Genomic DNA, 17,891 nt, shown 5'->3' on the forward strand with positions numbered 1-17,891 from the left:
AAGCCGTTTGCTAGATCCTAACTTGTCTTTCACCGTTTTCGCTCTAGAATCTTAGTTTTAGCTTCGTTTTTGACGATTCTTGCGCCCACGCATTCATAATTGAATATCCTACAACGGGAGATTAAGTAAATAAACTTTTCCAAAAATTATAAAATAAGTTATTTAAACGCGAGTTAATCGTCTTAGCCGATTTTGCTCGTTTTTCTTCGTTTTTCATCCGTTTCTAGTGATTCTTGAAACATAGCCTTTGTAATTACTGAATCAACTAATGAAGCAAATAAATGCTTACTTAGATGATAACGTCAATTACTTTATCATAAATATGGCTAATATCGAGGGTAAAAAAGTGACTTTATAGCCGATATCATTCATCAAAATAAGAAACGCATCACCATCTAACCCCAAAAAATGTGGTTCATTGTAGAGGGAAGAGAAGTGCTTACCTATCACCTATCTACTTACTCTCTTAACAATTTATCAAAAATTAAGTGGGATGCCTTCCTCTATCTAAGAGGACCACTTTACCCTCTTCACATACCCTCTTCACATCAAAGAATTCTACAACAACTTCCAATTTTCACAAATTGATGGAAAGTTATCATTTTCACTTTATGGAAAATGCTATTCTTTGACACTTGAGGAGTTTGGAAACATCATGGATGTTCCGAATGAAGGAAGAACATTCTTCCTTAACCCAAATTCCTTCAATGAATTTTCCGAATGGGTAAAGAGAGATAGTGTTCTTAAAATTCTCATACGTCCCTTCCGTATGGTCTTCATTTGACTAAACTCTTCACATATGTTGGAATGACATCTCCCTTTCACCATGCCACTCAAGCCTCCTCATACCCAATATGTAGAGCTTCAATCAAACAAATTCAATAACCTTTACTATACAACCCTCTTAACTTTTCTTCTCTCTCACCTCAAGGACAAAATTGTGTAATTCATGGAAACATACTAAAAATGGGTCAACGAATAACCAATCTTGAGGATATCATCAGGGAAAATCACTCCTCAAATCATCACTCTTAGATCCCTACTAGAATCATCCAAAATAGTACTTGCATGATTCAACTATGCTTATGTTTAGGGTTTATGTGTGTACTTCTTGTATTTCTTGTATGAAATAAATAAAACTGTGTGTTTTTTATGTGTTGTGGTTGTTATCTCTTTCAACCATGTACGATTCAAGGGGGAGAATTTGTCTTGGGGCGAGCTTAGTTCCGGGGAGAGCTAACCTTTTTGCTTCGAAAAAAGGGGGAGAAAGATGGATAAGTGATGTTAACACTTGCATGTATTTATAGATAAATGATATGGCCGAAACGGACGGTTTTATTTGTGCAGTGTCGTTAGGTCGCAACACGTCAGAATCAACCACCAAGAGGGGGTACTGTTTTAAATTTATATTTTGCGGAGCCTAAATCGTACTACTCCTTATTATGAGTAAGGGAAGTATGACCTAGAGTCGTATTTTTAAGATATCAGTAGAATCGAACCTATATTAAAGCTTAAGATAGTTATCAATGAGTAGTGGTTACCTAATTTTGGGTTTTTCAAATTTATAAGACAGATAAAGTAAATGCGATAAAATTCGTAATTCAGATAAGGTTAAAACAAGTGCATACTATGATTTCATCAGTTATTCTATCGAGATTATGGAATGCTGGCTCATGAATAGGCAGAGGCCTTGTATTCATTATACTGGTCCTAAATGCCCATGTCGTAAGACATGTCACTGGGTAATGCGATAGGCTTGAAGATTCTGAATAGACAGCAACGTCCCTTACCCCCGACGCCCGTGCAGTCTGACTACAGGCATACACGTTCAGACGGCTCATCCAATTGAGCGACTCGGTTGGGTGACGTATTAACATTCCATAAAGGTCTAAACTTTCTTAAGCATAATAGAATACAGGGTTTACCATATCCAAGAGACGTGATGTGTTTCAATGATTTCGTTAATGATTGGTTTTAAAAGATAGTCAGGCCCTTAAAAAGAGTTCAACCATAGAGAACACCATGGCCAAGTAGGGATTGTTGCACCTTACTTCCTCTGTAACTGCATCTCATAACTCTTTGATAATCAGATCAGCATGGTGATCAATTATTACGTAAATCACTAGCCTGTCTGGTGTGCTTTCGAAATTATCTCTTTCCAAGAGAGCAAAAAAGCTGTGAATATCTTCGATCATTTACAAATCAGAGTGATAAGTCGGGCGTTCGGTGGAAAGATTCATATGCTTTCGGATGAGAGTCAGTAGTGCTAGTTGGTTTGCTGAGAATGGAAGTGCAGATCCGGCTAAAGCGTTGTAAACCTTAGAGTAAATGATCTTCTGATCTCGACAGAATCTTGTCTCAAGAATAGTGCGAACCACTGAATTGTGCTCTCATTGCCTTTCTCCGTGGTAGATATGATCGTGAAGAGTGTTGATAAAGTCTTGAATGCATTCTTCTAGGATTTCAACATCATTGTCTTCTCTCTGGAGATAGAGGTTGTATTCTTCTTGGATAGCCATAATTCGTTCGGTTAAGCGTAGCGTGAAATCAATTGTTGATTTACGGATGGCTTCGAGAATATCTTCAAATTCATCGGTATCATTGATGAAGGTTATCATGTCTACGTGTGTAGATATGACCGGAATCCGACCTGAAGAAGAGTCGGGCTCCCCTAGATCTGGTTCGGTTTGAGAGTGTGAGTTATCCAGAATGTCTTCATGTTGCTCTTCCTCGTCATCATCGGTATAATGTTCTTCTGGGATTCGTCTGATGAACGGGTTTCTTCAGTATTCTGATTCTCCACTTTGATACTTGCAGGGTCAATTTCTATATCTTTAACCTCAACCTTCTTAGTCTTCTTCTTAAAACGAATGATTAAACTGTGATCTTCCGTCTCAAGCCTCATTAATTCTTCATGACGCATAATGCTTAGAACGGGTATTATTGCAGTTTCTTTTACGTCTTCCATTTCCTCTTCCTCTTCAGATTTATCCTCTTCCTCTATTTCTTCGCTGGGATCCTCTTCTTCCATTTCTGGGTCATCTACAGACTGTGATTCGACACCCATCTCGATATCATTGGCTGGTGGTAAAGACTCGTCATCGGAAGTGATCCGTCTGGTGGAAATAGCAAACATCTCTGCCTGTCCAGAAAGATCAGTGGGTTAGTCAATTTTGAAGGTAACGCTCTCCCCATGTGATCGCAAGATCAAGGTTTGATTGTATACATCAATGACAGTCCTAGCCGTATTCATGAAAGGTCTTCCTAACACTACTGGTGTGTATAGGTCTTCCTTGATGTCCATTACTACGAAATCCGTAGGATACAAGAATTTATCGACTTTCACCATGACGTTCTCAACTATGCCCTTAGGATATCGAATTGTGTGATCGGCAAGTTGGATTGTCATTTTAGTTGGTGACAAGTCTCCTAACTCTAATCTCTTGTAGAGAGAGTAGGGGATTAGATTGATAGTTTCTCCTAAATCTGCTAGCTCATGAATGGTTCCAGATTGGTAGATCGAACACGGAAAAATGAATCGGCCCGTATCTCCTAGCTTTAGTGCTAGAGAGTTTCTTAGTAATGCTGAGCATTCTTCATTCAGTGGAATTTTGTTAGAATCTGGTATCCTCTCCTTTGTAGAAAGAAGCCTTCGGATGTATCTTTTCTGGTTGTGGACTTTGGACATGGTGTCCAGGAATCTTCCATCAAGCTTGAAGGAATCAAGCTTGGATGGTTCATCATGTAGCCTTCCAGGATAGGGTACACGAACTGGAGTTGCAGGGGTCAACTTTTGAGTATATGTCGATTTGTTCTTGAGCCTATCTGACCTTCTACCGTGGTTCTTCCTCTGGGAATACGGAATCCATTTGCTTAGCTTCCTCTATGTAGGGATTTTGGATAGTATTAGTGGGTAACCTTCCCTGTGGTTGGTTTTCAAGGCATTGTGATAACTGTCCAAGCTGCGTCTCCAGACTTTTAAGCAGAGCCAATTGATTTCTCATTAGTATCTCTGTCTGATCTTGTCTGGCTGCAGTTCTCTGATTTAGCTATTGTTGTCCTTGAATGAACTGAGTCAACTGATCATCAGCTCCGAGAGTGGGGTTAGTTGCTTTTGTAATCTGGGTGGTAGGGGAATTTTCCTCGACTAGTGAACCAGTGAGTGGAAGTGGTTGATCGTAGGACAATTGAGATTGTTGGGCTCGGTAAGGTGGGTAGCGATAGCGAAAAGGCTGGTTGCTTTGTTGAAATTGATTAACCCTAGATTGTTGATTGAATCCGGGATTTGTTGGACGAGCTGGGTATTGCACGTAACAGACTGAACCGTCAGGGTTTTCGTACTCAACTTGATATTCTTCAGTGGGTTGCGGGTTGGTACAATTAACACAAGCCTGAGCTTTATTGATCTGTTGCGACTGCGTCTTCAATTCTCCAAGTTGTTTAGCGAGAGATACCATCATGTCAGTGAGGGATTGTATGGCCTCTGTTTGATTGTTAAGTGCAGATAGTAGGGCAGATGATGAAGTTGTTTCACCACTATTCTAGTCATGATGATGCATTATCATATTCTCGAACAATTCCCATGCTTCATCTGCGATTTGGTTCATCAGATTTCCTTGAGCTGCTGCATTGATCGTCGTCCTATGATTTACTGTAAGACCATTGTAGAAGGTACAGATTTGAGCTGACCATTCAAGCTAGTGATTAGGGCACTTCTTCAGCAGGGTTTTAAATCGCTCACATGCAGTGTAAAGAGATTCATCATAATTTTGTTTGAAGTTAATGATGTCATTCTTTAGTTTGGTTTGTTTAGAAGGAGGGAAATATTTGGTTAGGAATTTAGTAGCCATCTCCGTCCATGACTTGTTGAAATCTTTTTCCAGTCCTTCGAACCATGTTTGAGCATGATGAGTGAGAGAATAGGGAAACAATTATAGCCGGACTATATCTTGTCCGATCCCTGGCAGTTTGTAGGAGTTCGAAAGAGATATGAATTTATCAAGGTGAGAGTTTGGATCGTCATTCGGTAATCCATGAAACTGACAGCTATTTTAGATGAGCTGGATGATATGATGTTTTAACTCAAACGAGTGTCCTTGAATCTCTGAAAATCTGATTGGTCCTCTTCGACCTTCAATCGAGGGTTTGGTATTTTCTGCTAAAGTAACGCGTAACGCCATTTGATTTCTGATTCATGCTTCCTTGCGTGCTTTAGAGATTATTACGTCTGGATCAGGTACGAATAACAACGGCTCTGGTCTAGATCGGGTTTGGGTCATACACTGGGTATGCCTTTTGTTTTTAATTTTAAGCAGATAAACTAAACTTCTAAGGTAATCTAAGGTAATTCTAATGTAATCTAAGGTAATCTTAATCTAAGGTAGTCTAAAGTAATCTAATTTAGTCTAACTATCATAAGGTTGAATATGTTTTTTGGTTCTGGCTACTGATTTCCTGGTATTTTGTTAACAACGCTTCGCACGAACTATTCAACAAACCAAGTGGCCAGGCCGATTACGGAGAGGCAGGATCCTTTTGGTCCCAATATAATTGGAGACTGTTCAGAAAATCCAACAACCAAGTCCGTGTATAATTGTCTTTCTTAGACACCACTAAATGCTTGTGAATAAGTTTGATAAAGAGCAGTATCGTCTGATACCAGTTCCCTGGCAGCGGCGCCAAAAACCAGCTTCCCTCTTGATATGGCTAAAACGGACAGTTTTATTTGTGCGGTGTCGTTAGGTCGCAACAACGTCAGAATCAACCACCAAGAGGGGGTACTGTTTTAAATTTATATTTAGCGAGGCCTAAATCGTACTACTCCTTATTATGAGTAAGGAAAGTGTACTACTCCTTATTATGAGTAAGGAAAGTATGACCTAGAGTCGTATTTTTAAGATATCAGTAGAATCGAACCTATATTAAAGCTTAAGATAGTTATGAAGGAGTAGTGGTTACCTAATTTTGGGTTTTTCTAGTTTATAAGACAGATAAAGTAAATGCGATAAAATTCGTAATTCAGATAAGGTTAAAACAAGTGCATACTATGATTTTATCAGTTATTCTGCCGAGATTCTGGAATACTGGCTCATAAATAGGCAGAGGCCTTGTATTCATTACACTGGTCCTAAACGCCCATGTCGTAAGACATGTCACTGGGTAATGCGATAGGCTTGAAGATTCTGAATAGACAGCAACGTCCCTTACCCCCGACGCCCGTGCAGTCTGACTACACGCATACACGTTCAGACGGCTCATCCAATTGAGCGACTCGGTTGGGTGACGTATTAACATTCCACAAAGGTCTAAACTTTCTTAAGCATAATAGAATACAGGGTTTACCATATCCGAGAGAGGTGATGTGTTTCAATGCTTTCGTTAACGATTAGTTTTAAAAGATAGTTAGGCCCTTAAAAAGAGTTCAACCATAGAGAATACCATGGCCAAGTCATGTTGACTTCCATGAAAACGTTCGATTATCTTAACGGTCCAATCCTTTATGTGTTTAAACAAACAGTTCCTTAATTAACTAGGAATCCCTCAAGCGTGGTGCAATGCTTGAGACCACGTTATGGTGCAGTATACTAATCAACACTGGCCGTGTTCCATGTCCTTACTTAGCAGAGGTACAGCTTATAACAACCGTTGTGCTTCAGCATGCACGTACGAATTTTACATGCTTGGTGACTACACTAGGATGGTCTGGGACCGACAATATACTAAGGGTCTAGTCAGATGTTTCACTACGAAAGAGTCTTCAGTCGGAATCCAAAGTTTGATAGACTTACTACAATCGGTGTGCCTCAGTCGATCTTACGTTGTATCCGATAGACTTCTCTTACCAAGGGGTGACACAGATAGTGTACTCTGAATCGGGGTTCGCGACTTCTCAATAACAGAGCCAATAACTACGTTCTATTAGTTGAAAAAGTGATTGAGTTCAAAGCATAATCAGAAAGCATTTCAACAACATACACAAACCATAACATTATTTCGGCATTATAACTGCTTACATCATAGCATACACTAAAGATAACTACTCGCTATAGCAACAATATCACAGAACATAATGATAGAAGACATTACATAAAGATAAAGGATAGAAGTACCAGTAGATTAAACGAGTTCTGAATACAAAAGTGACAACTTCAAATTCCAGACCGCTCCTAATACAATCTTCGGCGTTCTTCTCCGGGTACTAGGTTTCTCGCACGGAGTCGAAGACCTTGAGAGTATGACTAATATTGTACAAGAGAGAGAGAAAGAAGTGAATTGAAGTGTGTGTTTGTAACAACCCTGCTTTTTCCGTCACTTCCGTTAACCTTCTGTTAGTTTATTTAACGGTGATTACTTGACGTTTATGTGTTTATGTGTAATAAATACATACTTGATCCTTTGAGGGTTACAATAATTAATATGGGTTAATATTAATTCGAATAAATATTCCGGATAAAGAAATACGATAAAAACGATACGGTTTTGATAACTGCTTTTCGAGCAACGAAACGCTCGAGTTTATTTTAATAATTATTTTAATAATTGTTAACTTTCAAAAATATTTAATTTATTGGGTTTTTAATAAATTAAACGATTGGTTGCGTTTTAACGATCGGTTTAAAGTTCCGGGCCTTCGGTACGACTAAACGGCACTTGAAACGGACCACGAGTACAAGCTTTTGCAAAACACGAGCCCGGGGACTCACCCCATGGGCCATTCGGCCGACCCCACTCTCCCTCCCCCTTTTATTTTCTAACTAGTCCGGGTCCGGCCCGCGCGATGCGGCGGGGGCTTTCGGCCTGCGTATTCATATTTAACGTAGCTTTATGTATTTACAGAAGGGAAAATGCTCCATGTGTTAAGTGACGTTGTTGGTGTTGTCGTATTTACTGTTTTTTAAAATATGTCCGGTTCAAACGTAGTTAGTTTCGTTTTGTTGATAAAATTATTTCGAGTCTGACGGTATTGGCGAAAAAATATAACTCGCGGCGAGCAGGAAGATACGGGGTGTCGTTGTTTTTAGCGTTTTTTAAAAAGTGTCCGTTTCAAACGTACTTTTTATCATTTTGTTCATAAAATTATTTCGAGTATGATGTTCATATCGAAAAAATTTAACTCGCGGCGAGCGGAAAGATACGGGCTGTCGTTTTGTTTAGCGTTTTTTGAGAAGTGTCCGTTTCGCGTATACTTAGTCCCGTTGGGTTCGTAAGATTTTTTCGGGTTGAACGGTAGTCTCGGAAAAATTTAACTTGCACCGAGCGCGAAGATAGGGCCCGCTATAAATTTGGGTGGAATTATTTTCTTTTATTTTAATAAAATTATTATATATTTACACTTTTTACCCCTAAGAAAGTGTAAACTTGAGGGGCCGTTGGGTAAATATAACCGAAGTTGAGGGACCAGTTGTAATGTGAACACAAACTCAAAACTACAATCAATTATAACTAAAACTACAAAAATCTCCACCACTTTTAGTATATAAGGATTAATTAATTAATAATAATTTGGGCACTTACTTGTTTAACCCATGACTTAATTTAGTATTAGGCTCTAATTAATTATATTTAACAAGCAAATATTAGAAACTCTTCCCCATTTATTTTTTTGGTCGACTAAACCTGCTCTCCCTCCCTCCCATCCTGCTACCGTCGCCACCCCAACACACACACACTCAAAAATTAATTTTTGATCAATCTTGCTTCATCAAGGTTGCAATTCGTGTTATCCTCTACGCGTGTGTATTATTCTTTTCTCGATCTAAGGTATATTTACATAAACTCTAATCTTAAAAGTCAGATTTTTATTAAAGTTTCATGTATTGGGTTGTCTATTGCTCAAGTCTTGATGATTAATGATTGTTAGATGCGATAAATCACTCGTTTTGATTGTTTGTTGCGAAAACCGAATTGTTTATTGCATGTACAGTGATTTTAACTTTTTAAATGCATGATATTATGTGATAATTAGATTCCTTGCGAAAAACTATTAATTTTAGGCTTTGGATTCGCTTGATTTCGTTTCCGGATGATCAAGTTATGGCCAATTGAAATTAACGTTGTGTTTTGTTGTGTAATCAGAAATCCGGGTTTGATAGACCACGAATTAGCTTGTGAAATTTATACCACTGGAGATATAATTTAAAAACACTCAATTTTCACTAGGATATCATGTCGTTTTCTTATCTATAACTTGAGATATGCTTGAATTAATGTAAAGGTGGATTTATACAGCACTTGTATGAAAACAGCCTTGTATGATAAAATGTGTTAACTTCTATGTTTAAAGCTTTGTATATTTGAAATGTACACAAAAATTACTTCACCTTTCATGTAGATATCATAGTCTAATCATATCTAGATCTTCGGATAATTGCATGCGAATGTGACTAGCTAAACTATGATCGAATCTGCAACTTGCTCTCTTTTTTATACTCTGTGGTTTGTGTTTATTGAATTAGCATGTATGCTTCTGGAATATGAATCTTTATATATTATGTGGTATATTCTCAGTTTATTTCAACCTCCTAAAACTTATGCATTGGGCACAATAGGGTCATACTTTATGTAACTTCTGAATTGGGCTGAAAACTGAACATTCAACTTGCACGAATAAACTGTACAAATTGGCTAAACAAAAATTGCTCAACTTTTGATATGTGTTAGTTTGACTTTTCCTTGAATCATTTCCACTGGTCTTGTATCAATTTCATGTCCCTAGCTCCGGTTATAGCCAAAACGAAATCAGTGCGCGGTCCGAAATTGATTTGGCAAACCATAAATGTACCCCTTCTGATTCCTGACTTTTAATTATCGTATGAGACCCTGGCCGGACTTTTTGGAATCGATTTTGTGTATAATTATGATCTGAAGTTTTTCATGTTTGCATGAATTTTGTACTATGAGATAATATGCTAAGTTTGCTACATGTACATGAACTTTGTGCACAACGATAAACTAAAATTGTGAAATTGACCATTTATGATCCAAAACGTGTTGTTTGACTTAGGTTTGACATGTTGATCAAAATTTAACATAAACCTACTGATGTTGACCTTATTTGACTATTTTGACCAAGTTTGACTTTTGGTTTGACTTCGATTGACTTTTTTTGACTTGCATGATCTAGTTGACTATATGTTGACTTTTACTTTGAAACGCGTCGAGTCGAGCAATAAGACAACTTATACTGTGAAACCACACTTTTTAAGACATATTTATTGACCAACCTAAATACGTATACTTAGGTTGCATTACTCGGCTATAATCCGTACAAGTATTTGTCCACTTTTCAACCCGAGCTTTATTCAAAGGTGAGTCTACAGTCCCGCTTTTTACATGTTTTCAGGGATGAGAATACACGCTGTTATACTTACATTATCAAATGTTTTTTGTATTGACACGAGTACTATATATGCATATTGATTTTGTTCACAAAGCCTCTAGCTTGAATACTTTTAATACCTTCGGTGTAAGCACAATTTAGATGGATGGATCCGTTAGGTTGACAACCTCACCCTACATTATTAACTGTGGTGCATTTACTTTGAACATTAGATACACTCGAACAAGTGTATAACATTTTATGAGGTAAAGGCGAGTATAGTAGGTTCTATACTCTGGTCATTGCTAGTATTCAGGTGCTCATAGATTATGCAAACGTTTTGTAACTTGGAGTTGTACTTGTAAAATCTCGTGGTCAAGGAACTTAAACTATTTTTCTGATAACTGTTTTCAGATACTGTTACAACATTTAAACCTGTAGATTCACCAATATTATTTGTTGACCTGTTTTTGCGTGTTTTATTCTCAGGTCCTTAAGAGGTAGACTTCCGCTGTGTTTGCTGCATGGTCTGGCCTTGGAGTCAGCATACTATTTAAAGAACATTATTTACTTTCGCATTTAAAACTTCTATAACTGTTTAAATACTATTGGCTTGTGGTTACGATCACAACAGTGTTTCTGTTTTGGGATTTATTGACTTATGTTTTGAAAGTCAACTTTTAATAAAATTAAATGCGATTGCTTAAAACGTCTCATATAGAGGGCGTAACTGTTAACTGTGGGACCTTGATTAACAAGCTGTCTGATGGAAATTTGGCGGGGTGTTATAGTGTTGGAATGAATGACAAAGACCCTTTAAATAAGCAAGAAATTTGCCTGCAAATGACTGGCAGGCCGTTTGGCAGACCGTTTGTAGGGGCCGTTTGCCAAGCCAGTGGATTGACCGCAGAAACCTTCTGTCCGGATTTTGAACAAAAAATGTTTGACCACTTTCGGACATTTATAATTTATGAAACCTGTTCAAACATACTTAGGATAGTTTCCTCCTTCATTCTCAAAGGATTTTTGGTCACTGGAACACTAATCTTGGTAAATCACGCCTAATGACACCTTAATGATGATTAAGCCTAGATTAAGGATAACACATAAGTGTTATAGGAAAACATGTACATCTAAAATGTATCTAGACATACTTAGGATGGTCACCAAGTCCCAACCAAGAATTTCTCTTTCCTTGTACATGTGTTGGATATTAACGTATGCTTATACATTATTCTTGCAAATGCCACTTTGCAAGTAAAACCCTTGGTCTTAGTTTAATGCTATGTTATTCCTATATGTTTAATTCTAAGATTATTTAATGATCTCTTGCTAGTCATTACATGAATATTACTTGACTACTTGTTATTAATACATGTGTATTATTTGACTAAGTGCTAAGTGCTAAATGATAAGTAGTAAGTTAATATGTATATGTATCAATCTGGTCTTGCTATCTGTTACAAGATGGAACTAGTATTTGGACTACTTCAATATATGCATGTGTTACTTGGATAAACATTAAAGTGTCATAATCTAGTAAACTTAAAAGACAATGAAACATTAACACACATAGGTTTGCCTGAGTCTAAAATTAAGTTTATGAATAAGTTTAAACTTGATTAACTTGATGTCTTGCAACATGCTTAATTGTTATTACTTGCTTAATTTGTCAAGACATCATTAATACACTTAATTAATTACAAACAAGTTTAAATTTGACTACTAGCATGCTTTGTGATTAAAGTGGGATTGTGTCATCAATGACATATTGACCAACCAATAGAGATTTAGCAAACGTGTTAATTACAAATAAAGGATTATGACAAAACTGAGATTGCCTTAAATGATTATCATGTCTTGTATCCAAGAATGTTAGACTTTCCACTTTGAACATGATAAGTCACTATCAAATCAATCCATCCAAGGTAAATGGACATTTAATGCATATAGTACTTGTATAAGATGTTGGTTATCTTTTGCAGGTGTTGAATGAAGTAAAGTATCCAAAGAATGATGTCCAAAACTGATTCAAACGGCTATACAATGGATATATATTTTGAACTGAAGCACGTGCGGTCAACCCACGGTCGACCGTTGGTCAAGCTGCAGATAGGGCTGATCTTTTTATCTCTCCTTATAAATAGCGTGACTTGGAGAACTCTGAAGACTTGGACCTCTTACATGCTACAACTCAAAATCATTAGAGAATCACAAGAACATAACACTTGTACATATGTTTGTGATTAGCAAGAGAAGTTTTATAATCTCATAGATTATAAAAGGGGTCATTGTAAACTTATATTCAAATTCCTATCTTTGTGAGTTTACATAGTGTTATATTAATCCTTAGAATTGTCTTAGGAGTGTCATTACTAAAAAGGGAGAGTCTTTGTACTTTGTAATTAGAGTCATATGCTAGCTTAGTTATCATCTTCCTTAAAGGGAACTAGGGAGTTGGTTAATGCCATTAGGGATAAATATTTGTCCAAGTTGAACACAAGTTGATCTAAGTTGGAGGTAATCCTTCAAAGGGATAGAAGGATTAGGTTTGTTGTCTAAGGAGAAGTACAAGGCTTATAAATCGGATCTCCACCGGAGTTGGAGAAAAGTGCTTAGTGAAGCAAAAATCTTGATTAGTGAATCGGGGAGTAGATTAAGGTGGATTAGTTAACATCCACCCGAACTACTATAAATCATTGTGTTTATGTTCTTTACTTTACTTTCTGCGTCATTACAAACATAAACACACCACACATTAGTTTGAGTTGAGTAACGTGAAAAAGTATCATTCATATCATATTGATCATCGAAAAAAATTTAAAAATCGTATTAAGTAACTATTCATCCCCTCCCCCTCTAGTTACTTACATAATGGTTTCTTTTTCTATGTTCTATTATTTATACTACTTCAAAAGACAAAATAATATGTTACAGAAAAACTTAACATTTTAAAATTTTCTAAATCACTAATAATGAATGTAACTTACAAACAACAAAAAAATAATACTAACACTAATAACTGAGTAAAAAATACATATAAATGTAACACAAAAAAGCCCAACTTTGGCCCAAATAAAAACATATAGAAAAATAATTGTACAACCCAACAAGAAACAAACCCAACACAATAAGTCAAAAGCTAATACGACAGTCCCATTTCTTTTAAAATACAAAGAAGTCCAAATTAATTATGTCTTAAAAAGCTTTGCAAACTAAATAATCTGATTACAGATAAAAAGGTAGCTTCAGTTCATCTTCTTAGCAAGGGCTTCTACAACATTAATCTGTAAGTCCAATCTATTGATTCTCTGCTTATCAAATGTTTTTAGTTTACTATTTTTTCTGGATTTAGGCTTTATACTAAAAACAAAATGGTTAATCAAAGATTAAGAGTTACTAAATCAATCTACTGATACATGAAATCAGATTTAGGGTTTTTAAGTCACTAAATTTCATTTCAAATCATACACCGAAAGTGTATTGCATAAAATCGAGAGTTGAAAATTAACTAATTTTCCTTTAAGACAATAAACCCTAATGGAGAATTTCTATGATTGAATTATGTTCAAATTATTAAATTGAACCATCATTTTATATATGAATTATTAATATTTATTTTAAAGTTATAATTTCTGGAAGAAAAAAAATTGTATTTAACTTAAATTTATTTCTGAAAATTTTTATATTACATTGAGTTTAAAATATAACTTTTAGATTCACTACATTCATTTATTACAGCAGGAAAATCTTAAATAACAAATATGGCTGACAATTCAGAAGAGAACTTCGATCATCTTAGATTTACAGATATCATAATCCCACGAGGAAAGACTTTCGTAAGTTCTTGTTGTTGGAGATATGGAGAAATTTAAACAATTAGAGGGAAGATTCCAGGAAACTCACACGAAGCTTCCACGAAGTTGTTAGGAAACTCACATGTAGCTTCTACGAAGTTGTTAGGAAACTCACATGTAGCTTCCACGAAGTTGTGAGGAAATTCACATGTAGCTTCCACGAAGCTGTCAGAAAACTCACATGTAGCCTCCATGAAGCTGTCAGGAAACTCACATGAAGCTTCAAGGAATTGTTTTTAGCTTACTCTTTAAACCATTCTATAAATAGACCCTCTTGTAACTCATTGTAAACACACCACAAATATTCAGTAATACATTCTCTAGTTAGTCCGTGGACTAAAGTAATCACAACGATTGCATATAACCACGTTATCTCTTGTGTCGATTTATATTTCTTACATTTATAATCTTTTGTTCATTAAGTGGGTTAGTAATCTTGTAGAATTACTATCGGTGAGTGACCTTGTTGAATCACTTGCGTTGTTTTAGGTCCTAATATCCTTACAACTGGTATCAGAGATCAAGGTTTCAACTTTGGGTACGATGGCGGAAGACGGAAAGTTTAGAATCGATCGATTCGATGGGAGAGACTTTGGCTTTTGGAAGATGCAAATTGAAGATTACTTGTATCAAAAGAAGCTACATCAACCTCTGTTAGAGACCAAGCCCGAAAGCATGAGCGATACCGATTGGATGCTTTTGGATCGTCAAGCTTTGGGTGCGATTCGTCTTTCACTTGCTAAGAATGTTGCATACAATGTTGTGAATGAGAAGACGACGTTTGCTTGCTTGAAAGCACTCTCTAACATGTATGAGAAACCTACCGCTTCTAATAAGGTTTTTCTCATACGACAATTGTTCAATACGAAGATGAAGGAAGGTACGAGTGCAGCGGATCATATCAACGAGTTCAACAACATCATATCAAGGTTAGCATCGGTAGATATTGTGTTTGATGATGAGTTAAAGGCACTAATCTTGCTTTCATCATTACCGAAAAGTTGGTCGGGTACGGTTACCACAGTTAGTAGCTCTACGAGAACTACTAAGCTAGCGTTTGAAGGAATAAGGGATTTGATTCTTGGTGAAGATACTCGTAGGAGAAACTCGGGGGAATCGACATCCGGTTCTTTGTTAAGTACCGACAACCGTGGTAGGAAATTTGATCGCAGTGAGAAGAAGGGTAGAAAGAAGTCTAAGAAGAGGTATCCATCGAAAGATAGAAGTGAAACTGTTTGTTGGGGTTGCAATCAAAAAGGACACTTTCAAAGGAATTGTAAAAATGGTCCGGCGAAAGGTGTGAACTTGACCGAGGAAGAAAGTGATGATGCACTTTTATGTAGTGTTGAAAATTCTATGGAGTCTTGGATTTTGGATTCGGGAGCTTCGTTTCATGCTACTCATGTCAAAAGCATGATGAAGAATTTTCGTCCATATCAAGGCAAGGTGAGATTGGCGGACGACAAACAACTCAATATAGAGGGCATTGGAGATGTTGTATTGAAGACTACTCTTGGCTCTAATTGGACTTTGAAGAACGTAAGGTACATTCCTAAATTGAAAAGGAAACTTATTTCGGTTGGTCAATTAGATGATGAAGGTAACGCGGTTACTTTTAAAAACCGCCGATGGAAGGTGGTTAAGGGTAGTTGTGTCGTGGCTCATGGACATAAAAGGGGAACTCTTTATATGGTTGAAGTGTTTGATGAAGACACGGTGGTTTCTACGATTAATGTTGAGTCCGAATTAACTCTATAGCACCGAAGACTCGGGCATATGAGTGAGAAGGGTATGAAGATGCTTGTTTCGAGTGGGAGAATTCCAGATTTGAAAAAGGTAGAACTTGGATTTTGCTAACCATGTGTATACGGGAAGCAAAAGAAGGTGACTTTTGGGAAATCGGGAAATGCTCCTAAGTTGGAGAAATTGGAGCTCGTTCATACGGATGTGTTTGGTCCAACCAATGTAGAATCACATGGAGGTTCTCGCTATTATGTCACCTTCATTGATGACTCCACTCGAAAGGTATGGGTTTATTTTCTTAAAGCTAAATCCGATGTATTTAATACTTTTGTGAAGTGGAAAGTTATGGTAGAAAATGAGACTAACTTGAAAGTCAAGTGCTTGAAGTCGGATAATGGAGGAGAATATGGCAGTCTTGAGTTTAAAGACCATTGTGCAAAGCTCGGTATTAGAATGTTGAAAACGGTACCGGAGACACCGCAACACAATGGGGTCGCCGAACGTATGAATCGTACGTTAAATGAAAGGGCTAAGAGTATGAGACTACATGCCGGTTTGCCTAAGATGTTTTGGGCAGATGCGGTTAATACGGTGGCTTATTTGATAAATAGGGGACCCTCAACACCGTTGGGTTTCTGAATTCCCGAGGAAGAATGGCAAGGTAAGAAGGTGAGTTATGGTCACCTTAGGATCTTTGGGTGTAATGCATATGTGAAGACCAAAGATGCGGATAGAGACAAGCTTGAAGCTAAGTCAAAGAAGTGTATTTTAATTGGCTACGGGTCGGATGAAATGGGTTATCGTTGTTGGGATAACGAGGCTAGAAAAGTAATTCGTTCTCGCGATGTTACTTTTGATGAAGATTCGGTCTATGGCAAACCGGAAACGGGGAGTCCTAAACCGGGTCATGTTACTTTTGACGTTGTTTCTATTGATGATCTTGCAGGTTCTAGTGGGAGTACGGGTAACAATGAATTGCCAATTAACGGTGAGGCAACATAAAATGCTAATGATAGAAATGATTCGGAAAGCGGTGATGATTCCGAACATAGTGCGAGTTCTAGTGATGAGGAGGACACAAATGAAACCGGTCCAACCATTTCGGTTGCTCCTACACTAAGACGCTCGACTAGAGTGCCCAAACCTAATCCTAGGTATTCTCCATCAGCAAACTACTTGCTCTATACCGAGAATGGTGAACCCGAAAGTTACTTTGAGGCAAGGAAGACAAAAGAATCCATACAATGGGAGCTTGCCATGAAAGAAGAGATGGGGTCACTTGAGAAGAATAAAACTTGGTCACTAGTGAAGTTACCTCATGATAAAAGGGCGTTGCAAAGTAAATGGGTGTATTGAATCAAGAATGAGTTGGATGGCAAGAAAAGGTACAAGGCTCGTTTGGTGGTTAAAGGCTTTCAACAAAAGAAAGGAGTTGACTACCAAGAGATATTTTCATCGGTGGTGAAGATGACTACCATTCGTTTGGTTCTTTCTATGGTTGCATCTGAGGACTTACATCTAGAGCAACTAGATGTGAAGATCGCATTCTTACATGGTAACCTTGATGAAGAGATCTATATGAGGCAACCCGAGGGCTTTGAGGTAAAGGGTAAAGAGAAGTGGGTTTGTAAGCTAAAGAAAAGTTTGTATGGATTGAAGCAAGCACCTCGGCAATGGTACTTGAAGTTTGATGATTTTATGAAGAAGATTGGTTTCTTAAGATGTGAAGCGGATCACTGTTGCTACTTGAAGAAACTCAAGTCTTCTTATATAATCTTATTGTTGTATATTGATGACATGTTACTTGCAGGTTCCAACATGTCCGAAATTAACAAGTTGAAGGGATTACTTTCCCGTGAATTCGAGATGAAAGATCTTGGTGGTGCTAGGCAAATACTTGGCATGAGTATTGTGCGTAATCGTGTGAAAGGTACTCTATACTTGTCTCAATCCAAATATATTGAGAAAGTAGT

The 17,891-nt window shown here is 37.2% G+C and overlaps 1 non-coding gene across 1 annotated transcript; it reads left to right on the forward strand.

The window, feature by feature from the left end:
- Nucleotides 1-4,694: 4,694 nt before the first annotated feature.
- LOC139895056 (small nucleolar RNA R71) lies at nt 4,695-4,802 on the forward strand. The gene has a single exon (XR_011775526.1). It is a non-coding gene; the product is annotated as a small nucleolar RNA R71 (small nucleolar RNA).
- The last annotated feature ends 13,089 nt before the right edge of the window (nt 4,803-17,891 follow it).

Source organism: Rutidosis leptorrhynchoides, chromosome 2, assembly GCF_046630445.1.
Source record: "Rutidosis leptorrhynchoides isolate AG116_Rl617_1_P2 chromosome 2, CSIRO_AGI_Rlap_v1, whole genome shotgun sequence".
Classification (NCBI taxonomy): Eukaryota; Viridiplantae; Streptophyta; class Magnoliopsida; order Asterales; family Asteraceae; genus Rutidosis; species Rutidosis leptorrhynchoides.